At 44.9% G+C, this 12,671-nt stretch overlaps 1 long non-coding RNA gene across 1 annotated transcript in view; it reads right to left on the bottom strand.

The window, feature by feature from the left end:
• Window positions 1-832: 832 nt before the first annotated feature.
• The window catches only part of LOC134357576 (uncharacterized), a 52,882-nt gene continuing 41,043 nt past the window's right edge, over window positions 833-12,671 (bottom strand). The window contains exons 2-3 of the long non-coding RNA XR_010020659.1: window positions 6,853-6,979; window positions 833-1,060 (exon numbers count right to left, since the gene is read on the bottom strand). This is a non-coding gene — a long non-coding RNA (uncharacterized LOC134357576). The remainder of the gene's footprint in view (window positions 1,061-6,852; window positions 6,980-12,671) is intronic.

The raw sequence follows: 12,671 nt of genomic DNA, 5'->3' as shown, positions 1-12,671 counted from the left end.
TCAAATATCTATTTGAAAATTGAATTAATTGATATTACAGAATGCTTCTGCCTTCTTGGTTCATCTGCTTTTTTTTTGATTTTCACTTAAAATGTTGGCAAGTTACCTATCTATAACAGGTCACAGGCACTATCTATATCTATTTCATTCTACACATAGTACCATATGTATAAATAGCAAAGATCGCATAGTTGCAGTAAAAACAGGAACCATGGCTGACATATTTTTTTTGTGAATGCAGTACTGAGGTCAATTGCAACAGCAGACTTATCATCACCCTGGCTGAGATAAGCTAACCAGCCTCATAACAAGGCTCAAACATAGGCCTTCTCAGTTTGTGTGGGATTTACTTAACAGTAGATATAGCTTATCAATAGAAGAATCTGGACTGTCAATTCTCTTTTTAGGATTAACTGTTGCTGATGTTATATCTGCCGTGACTTTTCCAGATCAGTTGCAGGGCTGAAGATGATATAGTCACACAAATGGAGTTTCTGTCTAATTGCCACCATTACAGACTGTACAAAATAAACTGAGATAAAAACGAAGGAAATTGTTTTAAGAGTGCAAGTAGATGCTTGAGTGCTTGAGGTGTGTATTTAATTTCTATGAAGACAGTTTGCACTAGAAAGCTTGGTACGTTGAAAACAGATGTAACTCTCAGGTTCGGCCGACGGCGTTAGTCTAGGGAAGACAGTCTCTGGCCCCACCAAATGTGTGAAATCGGAGGTGCAAAACCTCTTGCTTGTGTGGATGTTGTGTGATCTGCTCCCCCGTTACAAACCAGTACCACAAAATAACGGACAGTACACCATATGAAATTAAACGGTTTAGTTTTATAATTCTTAATTTAACTAAAGGGTTAGTAAAGAAAAACAAAAAGAAAAGGGCCCATTTTAATGAAACAGTCTAATGTACACAAGTTGGAGCTCACGGTTTCCTTTCCATTGGTCCTCCATCGATTTCCCCAGGCTTTGTTGACACCCGGCCCCACTCCAAGTCCCCTCCTTTCTGATGTCTGTGACCTCTCCTTTCTGGCATCTTCTCGCTTCATCTTCCTCTGAACAAAAGACCCAGATCACCTCAGTCTCAGGCACACAACAAGAAAAAAAAACACTCCCTTCATTGGACGCCGCACATTCCAAAGCCCCTGTTATCTCTAGCCATAACCCAAACACTGCTGCTACAGAAAAACAATTACATTAGCAGCGAAACCTTTCCCAGGGTGCTACACTCTTTTCCCACCAAATTTAGTCATGTTCTCATGATGCTGGGATAATTTGCCAACCCTTCCTGCCAAGCACACAAGTCCAACCCAGGTGTGAAAGGCAGTGACATAGCTCCCCAAAGCAGTAGGGGCCACACTCTGTTCCCCCGGTGCTACATAAGCCGGCCTATTTGGTGGTCTCCTGATTCTTTGCGAACTCCGTACCACCTCATCTACTGCTTCATGTTGCGACACTACTGGGGGTACTTCTGGTCTACCTGGCGAGGCCTCCCCTGGTCGATCACTCGTGCCCACCTGCAATTCGGACCCCTCTGTCCCTTGGCTGAGCCCTAATTCATCCCTTGCAGGGTCCTGCTGAAACCCAGGCTGTCCACAGATAGCACCCCCCCCCCCCGCCCGTTTCACCTGACTCAGCATAAGAAGGGTTGGGAGCCTCTTCCTCAATCAGTGTGGTGTTAGCAAAAGGCAGCATATACCACACCCCCATTCCCTCATCCTCTGAATCAGTGTCCCACTCAGGGGCAGGGCCGATCTAATCTCTCCTGCTGTTGACCTTCAGTCCCCCTGCGCCACTTCAGAGTCCTCTTACCAGGTGTAGGCTCCAGGTCAGGCTCTGGGTCAATCTGCACCTCTTGTTCCAGAGGCAGAAGGTGGTTCCGATGGAGAATCTTGACAGGCCCATTCCCATCCTCTGGTTTCACCTGGAATACAGGTAGGTTTGGCATCTGACTCTCCAACACATAGGGTGTAGCCGCCCAGCGAACAGCCAACTTGTGCTTCCCAGGTAGCTCCAAATTCCTTATGAGGACTCGGTCTCCCGGCATGAGCTGGGAGAACCTAACCTTTTAATCATACCTCCACTTATTTCCTTGATTCTACTTGGCAGCCACGACCCCAGCTAACTCATAAGCCCTTTTCAGCTCCCTTCTCATATCAGACACATACTTTAGATAAGTCTTCGGTGGTAAGTCGTCCTCGTCAGTCCCAAAACAAAGGGCGATGGACAAGCTCGCCTTGCGCTCAAACATCAGATAATATGGCTAGTACCTGGTAGCTTCATTACGGGTACAGTTGTAGCAATGGACCAGATGTCCAATATGTTGACTCCATCTGCTCTTCTTGCTGATCTCCATGGTTCCAAGCACGTCTAGCGAGGTCTGATTAAACCTCTCAGGCTGGGGATCACTGCAGGTGATAAACAGAAGTCCTCAACTTCTTGAATCCGAGCATGCTCAGTAACTCGTGGATGAGCCTACTCTTGAAACCCCATCCCTGATCACTAGTATCCACCTGGGAAGGCCATAACAAGTGAAAAACTTTTCCCATAACACCGCTGACCAAATGGTATCGATGCCCGGGTCATCTCGCTGAGCAGCTGCCAGTTCCCCAGAACTCAATTCCAGCAACAGGTTTGTCTCCAGAGCAGTCAGGTTACAGTAAACTTGTGAAATGGCACCATCAGCAGCTCCCAATTGATCTACCACTCGATCCTGCCCTTGTCTTCAAACTGCCTTCACCATGATGGCAAACTGACACATGGCCTTCACTCCCAGGGCAGGAACGCTCTCCCACTCTTCCTGTTTGTCCAGACCCTCATGCGCACGTCAGGACAAAGCATTAGCGTCAATGTTCCTACTTCCCAGCCGGTACTTCAGGCTGAAACCATAGGCAGACAATGCCACCAACCACCGATGGCCCTGTGGCATCCAATTTCGCCGAGGTCAGGATATAAGTTAGGGGGTTGTTGTCCATCCTCAACTCAAACTTGGCACCATAGAGGTAGTCACTCAACTTATCCACCACAGACCATTTCAATGCTAGAAACTACAACTTGTGTGTGGGATAGTTTTTCTCAGAGGGCAAAAGACTCCGGCTGACAAACGCAACAAGTCTGAACCTGGTGCCCTGATCCTGATACAGGACACTCCCTAGGCCCTCTCTGCTGGCATCCGTATGCAGTACACACAGCAACTGGGGGTCTGCAAAAGCCAGCACAGACTCCTGTGTCACCAGCTCCTTCAGCGACTGAAAGGCCTCTTCACATTTCACATCTCACCTCGGTCCAAAGGGCTCTGAAAGGCTAAGGTACTCTTTACCCTCCTCTCATTTTGTACTCCTTCCTTTCTGTCCACAGAAGCTGATTTAAAGGGTGACTCAATTTCGCTTAGCTCTTCACGAACCTCCAGTAGTACCCACAGAACCCAAGGAATGAGGGCAAAGTGCTCACAGTTTGGGCCCTTGGCCATGTGGTCACTGCCTCTATCTTAGATGGATCTGTAACTACTCCACTCTGTGAGACTATGTGCCCAGGGCATCAAAGGGTATGGGGTGAAAGCAGGGGAGTGGGGATGACTGGATGAAGTGGATCAGTCCATGATTGAATGGTGGAGCAGACTCGATGGGCTGAATGGCCTACTTCTGCTCCTAAATTTTATGGTCTTATGGTCTTATGAACAGATGTCTTGCAGAATTGGCACTTGTCCAGTGAAAAATTTAACCCTTCAGCTTCCAGATGGCCTAGCACCTTCAGTAGCCTCACTTCATTTTCCTCCAAGGTGGACCCAAATACTATGAGTTCATCCAGATACGCCAATACGTCAAGCAAGTTCATATCCCCACCGTTTTCTCCATGACACGCTGGAAGGTTGCGTGGGCTCCTAATATGCCCTGGGGCATCCTTTTGAACTTCAAGAATCCCAGGGAACATATAAATGCCGTCTTCTCTTTGTCAGCCTCACTCATGGGGATCTGGGAATATCCACTCCTCAAGTCCAGCACGCTGAACCACTTCGCACCACTCAGACAGGCCAGCGTGTTTTTGATCCTTGGGACTGTACTGTATACTGGTCGGGGACGGTACGCCGGTTCAGTGTCCTATAGTCCACAGACATCCGTCCCTTCCCATTCTTCTCCCTGGCCACTACTATTGGAGATGCATAGAGACTTCTGGACTCGGTGATGATCCCAGCTTCCTAACTAACACAAATGCTGCAGAATGTCTTCCACCTCTGCAGGGGCCAGTCATCGTGACCTCTCTCTGAACGGAGAGTGTGACGCATGCTCTTGGAACAACACACATCAAACTCATCAGTGGAAAGGGCATCTTCCAGTTTCAACATCTTCTCTATCAACCTCTTCTTCCAACCCGCAGGTACTGGGGAGTCCCTAAGGTTGAATGACTCAGCAGTCAACTTTCCCCGGTTTGCAGAGGGTTGCGTCTTGACTTGTCTCACTGGGACGCTAGACATTATCGTCACCGGGAACAGGCGCGCCAGGGGCATCCCCCGCTTGAAGGTGACCTTCCTCTCCGCAGTGTTCCTGACAATCACTGCCATCCTGTGCGCCTGTACAACTGAGGGCTTCTGCAATTCGGGCCTCACTAGTATCCCAGCAGGTAATCCTGTTCTCTCCTCATGGTCTTCCGGAGTGTCCACTAAGAGGACCTCGCCCTCAGGCATTTCAGGAAATTTGGGGGTACCCATCACTCTCGCTACTTTCCTGGGTTGTGATACAAATGGCTTCAACTGGGTGAACCACACAGTCCCTCATCTAAACTCGTTATCCAGCCCAATGCAGCCACGCACTTCCGCAAAACAGGTCGAAACACCAGGTGAATGCACAATGTTCTCAGAAAGCTCTCTCCAGCTTTCTCCTTGCAGGCTCCCATGAGCCTCCTCACAGGAGGAGTGTTGGTCCCCTCAAGAATTGAAATGCCGCCCTTCTCAACAGGGTCCAGACAAACCAGCACTAATGTATCAAGGACCTCAGACACTCCCACATCGGCCTCCGAGAACTCCAGCTTCACTGACAAGTAATCATCGTATGGATAATCACCAGCACTAGACCCCAGATCTCCAGTGCTCTGAGTGGCATCAATGGTAAATGTGTCAGATACCAATTGTAAAACAAACGGTACAGCAAAGTGACCTGCGACCCTGTGTCGAGTATGGCTCTAGCATAAACACCCTCTATCTGTCGCGATACACTGGAGCTTGTCCCCACTAAGCCTTCAGGAATAGGGTTTTTCACTTTCAAGGGTTCCTTGGTATATTGCTGGGAACATGTGCCTCCTGAGAAACCAGGCCATTCCCTCACTGAGTATCCTCTAAGTTTCCTGGTATCTCTCTCTGCTTAGGTACCTGGGGGTTCACTCTCCAAGGGGTTTCCCATTGTTCACACTCCCACCTGAAGTGCCCCTCTTCACCACAGTTATAACAGACAATACCGGCCGCTCCCCTTCTCGCGGAACCCGGTTACCAGCAGTCCTCTGTGTAGTCCTTCCCTTTAGGGGGTCTGCCTCCCTATCAGTTCCATCATATGGGGGGGCCACACCCACTGATAACAACCGAGAAAGCTCAGTTCTCAACTCTGCCACGATCTCCTTTACCACTCCCCGAGTTGGGCTATCTGTGGTCATTTCAACACAAGCGGCTACTACCGAGGACTGTACCCTGCTGACGGAGCCCTCCTGTGCCTCCAATGCGTTCTCCTCCTCCCGTACTTCTCTGATCAGCTCAACAAACGAGGGTCGGGGGCACGTCTTACGAGGTAGTCGGAGACCCCAAGCGATCAGGTCCTGGGACTGGGCGCCCTTTGCTATCTGGTCCATTATTAACTGATCCACCTCAGCCGCCTGAATGACCCCTCTGTGCTGCAAGCAATTTAGCTGCCTCTTTGGCCCAAAGATGTAGGCAGAAAGCTTTTCCCCTTTCTCCTGACGTGTGTCCTGAAACCCCATCGTGAGCTCCATTGGACTTCCTGTCGTGCTAAACGCATTTTTCAGTACTTGCATGTAAGTGGCAGCAGTGGCAAGGGGTTACTGGGACTTTACAGCTCTCAGAACGTCAGCAGCACAACCCCTCAAACTCTCAAACAATCTCTGTCTCTTTACGTCATCAGAGCACTGCCGCTCATCTAACAACTGAGAGGTCTGCTCTGCACAAGTCTCATACTCCTCTTCCCCCTCGGGGATGGTCTTTATTCCACGGCCCCCCTCTCCTGGGGCCTCAGTAGCACCAGGCAGTTCCACTGTTGTTACTTCAGTCCTAGTTTGAAATAAAACAAGGTCTGTGCCCACCATTTTATCAAACTTCAATCCCACAATAGTAACTTTACTGACAGTTTTAACAGTACTTCAAAGTCGAATTAACAATTCATCTGGAATACAAATATCTACCCCACTCAACACGCATGCATTCGTTACTGGTAACCCCGTGGATGCACACCACTCAACTCCAGCAGCATCCATACTAGCACAGACTTAAACACACAACCCATTGGTTCAATGCACAGGGCAATCACACAGCATCAAACGAAATTGATCCCGGACGAGTCCCCACAATTGTAACCCTCAGGTTCTGTTGGCTGCGTAAGTATAGGGAAGACAGAATCTGACCTCGCCAAACATGTGAAATATGAACTGCAAAATCTCTTGCTTGTGTGGATGCTGTGTGATCTGTTCCCCCGTTACAAATCAGTACCACAAAATAACAGAGAGTACACCATATGCAATTAAATGATTTAGCTCTATAATTCTTAATTTGACTAAAGGGTTAGTAAAGAAAAACAAAAAGAAAAGGGCCCATTTTAATGGAACAGTCTAATGTGCACAAGTTGGAGCTCACAGTTTCCCTTCCGTTGGTCCTCCATCGATTTCCTGTGGGCTTCGTCAACTCCCGGCCCCACTCCAAGTCCTCTCCTTTCTGGTGTCTGCGACCTCACCTTTCTGGCATCTTCTCTCTTCATCTTCCTCTGAACAAAAGACCCAGATCACCTCAGTCTCAGGCACACAACAAGAAAAAAACCCTCCCTTCATTGGACGCCGCACATTCCAAAGCCCCCGTTATCTCTAGCCATAACCTAAACACTGCTGCTCCAGAAAAACCATTACATTAGCAGTGAAACCTTTCCCAGGGTGTTACACAGGTAGCACCCACTTCCCAGAAGATATCCTTCATCAAGGAATGACTTTGTTGCTGACCCTGGAGTTACTATAGTTTGGCCACATATAATCAGATAGCTTTCCACACACAATCACAAACAAGAGAAAACCTGCAGATGCTGGAAATCCAAGCAACACTCTTAAAATGCTGAAGGAACTCAGCAGGCCAGGCAGCATCTATGTAAAATTGTTCAGTGGACATTTTGGGCCAATACCCTTCAGCAGGACTTGCCCTGCTGAAGGGTCTCAGCTCAAAATGTCAAATGTACATTTTTGCCATAGATGCTGCCTGGCCTGCTGAGCTCCTCCAGCACGTTGTGTGTGTGTTGCCACTCCTAATATTAGTGTGCGAAGATATCCAGACTGGTATGAGAATCCTGCTGGACTCATCTTGAATGGCTAAACAGACCTTATGTGCAGAAGATATCTCATCTGTATCATTTGTACAACTTACTATTTAGATAATTATGTTTAGAGTCACAGAGACATAGCCCAACTTGCTATGCCATCCAAGATGTTGATCTAAGCCAGTCCCTTTCGCCTATAGTAGGCCCTTACCTTCTTGGCCTTCTCTATCCATACACCTGTCCAAATGTATCTTTAAAAATTATATTTGTTCCTACCACTATAGCTTCCTCTGGTAACTCTGTTTCATATATCAACCACCTTTCTGCTATGCAGTTCAAGACAACCAAAGTAAAAGATGTTCTAATGCAATGCAATGGGATTTTTATCCTGATCTATTCAGGATTACCATCAACAATATTTAATCGGATAAGCATTATAAGTCAAGATTTCCAGAACGGAATTGCTTTATTATTGCCATATGCAGCAAAATATCGTGAAATACTTTTGTTTGTGCGTCATCCAGGTAGAGCGTGCCATTCATAAGGTAGTAAAAAAGAAGGTAGAATGCGGAGTATAGTTCTACAGTTACAGAGAAAATGCAATGTAGGTAAACAAGTAAAGTGCGTGGGCCATGATGAGTCAGGTATGGAGATCAAGAATTCATCTCCAGCATATGAGAGGTCCATTCCAGAGTCTGATAATAGTGGGATGGAACCTGTCCTCGAGCCTGGTGTTCTGTTGGTGGTTCTGAGGTGCAGTTTTGATTAAGGGGGGTACATAGCCAGAATCAAAGCATGTATATCTTCACACCTGAACCTTACATGAAACTTTCAACTTAGCGAAGTTATTTGTGAAATTCTGGGCAAAACATATTACAATAAATTATCATTATAATCAGAAATATTAAATGGAGTGAGGAAATTGCTGTCACTTGGATCTGGTTGCATATCAGAAGATTTTTATCTGATTGTATACAATCAAATAATTCATAGAACAAGTATTATATTTACGGTCATCATTGTGAAAATAACCCAAATGCAAAATTAGATCAAGTAATTCAGTACGGGATCCATTCGACTTTGTCCGCAGTTTTCCCAGCATCAGATGTACAAGAAACGATATCATTTGTTGTAAAATACACAAATGATATTAATTACAGCTCCCAGATCCAGAAAACAACACTTGATTGATAGATCAGTACAACTTGTGAAGTTTTCATTTTCAGAAGCATTAAATGGCTGCTTGACTCACTACAGGACGTTTCACGAGGTTGCTCCAAATTTGACTGAAAGTTGATCGCATATCTCAAAATGCTCAGATTGTGCTCAATTTATCAAAGAGTGTTTTTTGGAGAATTTAATCATTCAGCAAATGATATAAGGAGCATCCTGAGGGCCCCTCTCCTTACGAAAAGGAGATTTCTCTCCTCTCACCTGATGAGGTGCTGTGCCAGAGAAAGTACATTTTCTTACAGTAGCAATTTCTGGCTCAGCAGAAGATATGAAGCAAGGTACTTTTTAATTGTATTTTTATAGGCCTTATCTATATGCAGGAGGCAGATATTCATGGGTAGGATAAAGGAAGAAGAGAGGAGGAGGTGGAAATGTGCAAGGGTGTGTGTCTGAGTGACTGTCACAATTAAATTAGTATTTATAGTGCTGTAAAGGTCACATTGACACGTCTTGATATTTTTACATCATTGCTCTGTTGTAGGCAAATTTTCCCTCCAAGCATTTATCTGATTCATCAACATTTCCTTATTCTTTCTCTCTCTGACTCTCTCTTTTCCCTTACTTCTCTTGCCCCCCATCTCTCTGTTAATCTCTGTCTCTCTATCTCCATCTCTATCTCTCCAAGGAGAAGCTAAGTGATCATTATATCCCCTGTCTCCCTCTTAAATGCAGCGTATGATGCTGCTCTCTGGTTGCCATGCAGAGGAAGCCTTTGCATGCTCACATCCTTCCTTGATTGTTACAGGGTAAAATGTCAGCTGCTGCAATAAATTGAGAGTTCTCCTGTTGCAATCTGCACAGGGCTCAACTCAACACATTTCCCTTCTTGGACACAATACTGTCATTTGCTTCCTGACTCTGTTCAGTGATGCGTTTTGCCATTTCTGTCATCGTCTCTATTGGATCAACTCTTTGATCAGCTCTTGTCTCCCTCTTACAGAAATTAATTGGTTTATGTTCACATTTCTAACTTGGTGTCCTATTTTCCCAAAATCTCTCTTTGCACCATGTAACCCAATCATCATTCCAACGTCCCATTTCCGATAGTTAAGCTTTTCTGGACAAAGTTAACACACAAACTTTGTCATGTTGTTTAAAACTTTTCTTTTCCTAGGATGAATCAGAATTTTCTTTGCATCTCAGCTGCCTCTCTCTACTCCCCTTGGCTGAAAAAAGCTCAGTCACGTTCTACAGATCAGTGATCAGCAGGAGTATAACCGGTTGTGGAATATGATATCAACCGGAAAAATAAACAAGCCACTGCAGGTGTTCTCTTCCAGACTGACATTCCCAGCACAAACCTGCAGTTATCCACAGCCGACTCCCTTCAGCAGATCACCCACACGCTCAACTCCACATTCCCTCAACAGGCACTCTGTTCTAGCATGGAAGGAAAGCTCTTTATTTATTTATTTTAGTTATTTCAGAGAAGGCCCTTTGAGCCGTGCTGCACCAACAACCCAAACAACCCCAATTTAACCCTAGCCTAACCATGGAGCAATTTAAAATGACCAGTTAACCTATCCGTTACATTTTTGGATTGTGGGAAGAAAGTGGAGCACTTGGGAAAACCCATGTGTTCCATGGACAGGACACACAGACTCTTTACAGGTGACGCCGGAACTGAACTCCAAACTCTGGCACCCCAAGCTGAAAAGAGCATCACGCTAACCACTACACTACTGTGTCAGGTGAGTCGATGGAAAGATTCAAGAATGTTCTCAAAGCTTCCCTGAAAAATTCCCACTGAATCCTGAAAAGCCCTGGCCATTCTCAGCAGCATATGGGGTGATACTGAGAACCCCGTGCCCATTCACCAGGAGCACATGGATATCCACCATGAATTCCGGAAGGAGTGCATTACTTTACAGTCTATGCAGTCACTCGTCCAGTCAGTCACCTGCTGCCACACATATAGTCAAGTATGTGCATCCCATATTGGCCTCGTTAATCACATCAATGATCAGAATGAGAATGGCAGCTGCTTTTCCTTGATCCTGAGGAAGCACCGGTAGAAAATATCTAATTTAGGTCCTGTGTTAAACTTGATTACTATTGGAATCTTTCTCTTGGTGTGTTTTCCAAAATTCTCACTGATTTCTCATTGGGCAATCATGGTTATAATGAGACAAGTATGTGCTTAATATCATTTATTTCACGAAGTGCTCAAATAGAAATGAACAATGTGGAAGACTAATATCTGGGACTAGCTTGTCAGGCAAACCAGGAGATGAGACAACAGATCTCATCCCTGGTGGCAAGTTCACTTGCAGTTGAGGGCATATTGTATTTCTTCTTGATCCATTTCAGATTCAGAATCAGATTTAATATCACCAACACACGTCAGGAAATTTGTTAGCTTTACCGCAGCAGTACAATGAAATAAATGATAAATAAATAAATATAGAGAAAAAATGGAGGGCCTGAAACGTCGACTGTACCTCTTCCGAGAGATGCTGCCTGGCCTGCTGCGTTCACCAGCAACTTTGATGTGTGCTGTTTAGTTTAGATAACATTTTTGAAGAAACACTGTACACATGTGCTGTTAAGACAACAGAGCCACTTCTGTGAGATACTTTTAGAGAAGAAGAAATGTCCATCACTCTTCCAAAACATAAATATTGATTACTGCGGCAGAAGGTCAGATAACTCTGTAGTTCTCTTAAAACATCACAGCGATTCAGGAACAGCTTCTTCCCATCTGTCATTTGATTTCTAAATGGACACTGAACCCACGAACACTACCTCACTACTTTTTTATTTCTGTTTTCTTTTTTGCACTGCTTATTTTAACTCAACTATTTATTAGATGTATTTATGTAACTCCATTTTTTCTCTATATTTATTTATCATTTATTTCATTGTACTGCTGCGGTAAAGCTAACAAATTTCATGACGTGTGTTGGTGATATTAAATCTGATTCTGAATCTGAAATGGATCAAGAAGAAATACAATATGCCCTCAACTGCAAGTGAACTTGCCACCAGAGTTGAGATCTGTTGTCTCATCTCCTGGTTTGCCTGACAAGCTAGTCCCAGATATTAGTCTTCCACATTGTTCATTTCTATTTGAGCACTTCGTGAAATAAATGATATTAAGCACATACTTGTCTCATTATAACCATGATTGCCCAATGAGAAATCAGTGAGAATTTTGGAAAACACACCAAGAGAAAGATTCCAATAGTAATCAAGTTTAACACAGGACCTAAATTAGATATTTTCTACCGGTGCTTCCTCAGGATCAAGGAAAACCAGCTGCCATTCTCATTCTGATCATTGATGTGATTAACGAGGCCAATATGGGATGCACATACTTGACTATATGTGTGGCAGCAGGTGACTGACTGGACGAGTGACTGCATAGACTGTAAAGTAATGCACTCCTTCCGGAATTCATGGTGGATATCCATATGCTCCTGGTGAATGGGCATGGGGTTCTCAGTATCACCCCATATGCTGCTGAGAATGGCCAGGATTTTCAGGATTCAGTGGGAATTTTTCAGGGAAGCTTTAAGAACATCCTTGAATCTTTCCATCGACTCACCTGACACAGTAGTGTGGTGGTTAGCGTGATGCTCTTTTCAGCTCCGGGTGCCAGAGTTTGGATTTCAATTCCGGCGTCACCTGTAAAGAGTCTGTGTGTCCCGGCAATTTTCTTATGCTCGCAACACCAGAATGGTCAGTGTGCGGCGTCTAAAATCTTTTCAACTCCTCTATTGCTATTAAACAGAATCATACTATTAAATCAAGTCATATAATTGATTATATTACAGTCTTCAGTCTTCATACAAACACTTGATTTTTTTCTTTTCCTTATATGTGTTTACAAACGATATTGCATCTTTAAAGCCTCATTCAGTAAATCGGATATCAATATATTGTATACTAACTTTTCTGTAAAGATCATGTTTTCACAACT

Source organism: Mobula hypostoma, chromosome 16 (assembly GCF_963921235.1).
Source record: "Mobula hypostoma chromosome 16, sMobHyp1.1, whole genome shotgun sequence".
NCBI lineage: Eukaryota > Metazoa > Chordata > Chondrichthyes > Myliobatiformes > Myliobatidae > Mobula > Mobula hypostoma.
This window is presented reverse-complemented; position numbering and strand designations above follow the sequence as displayed.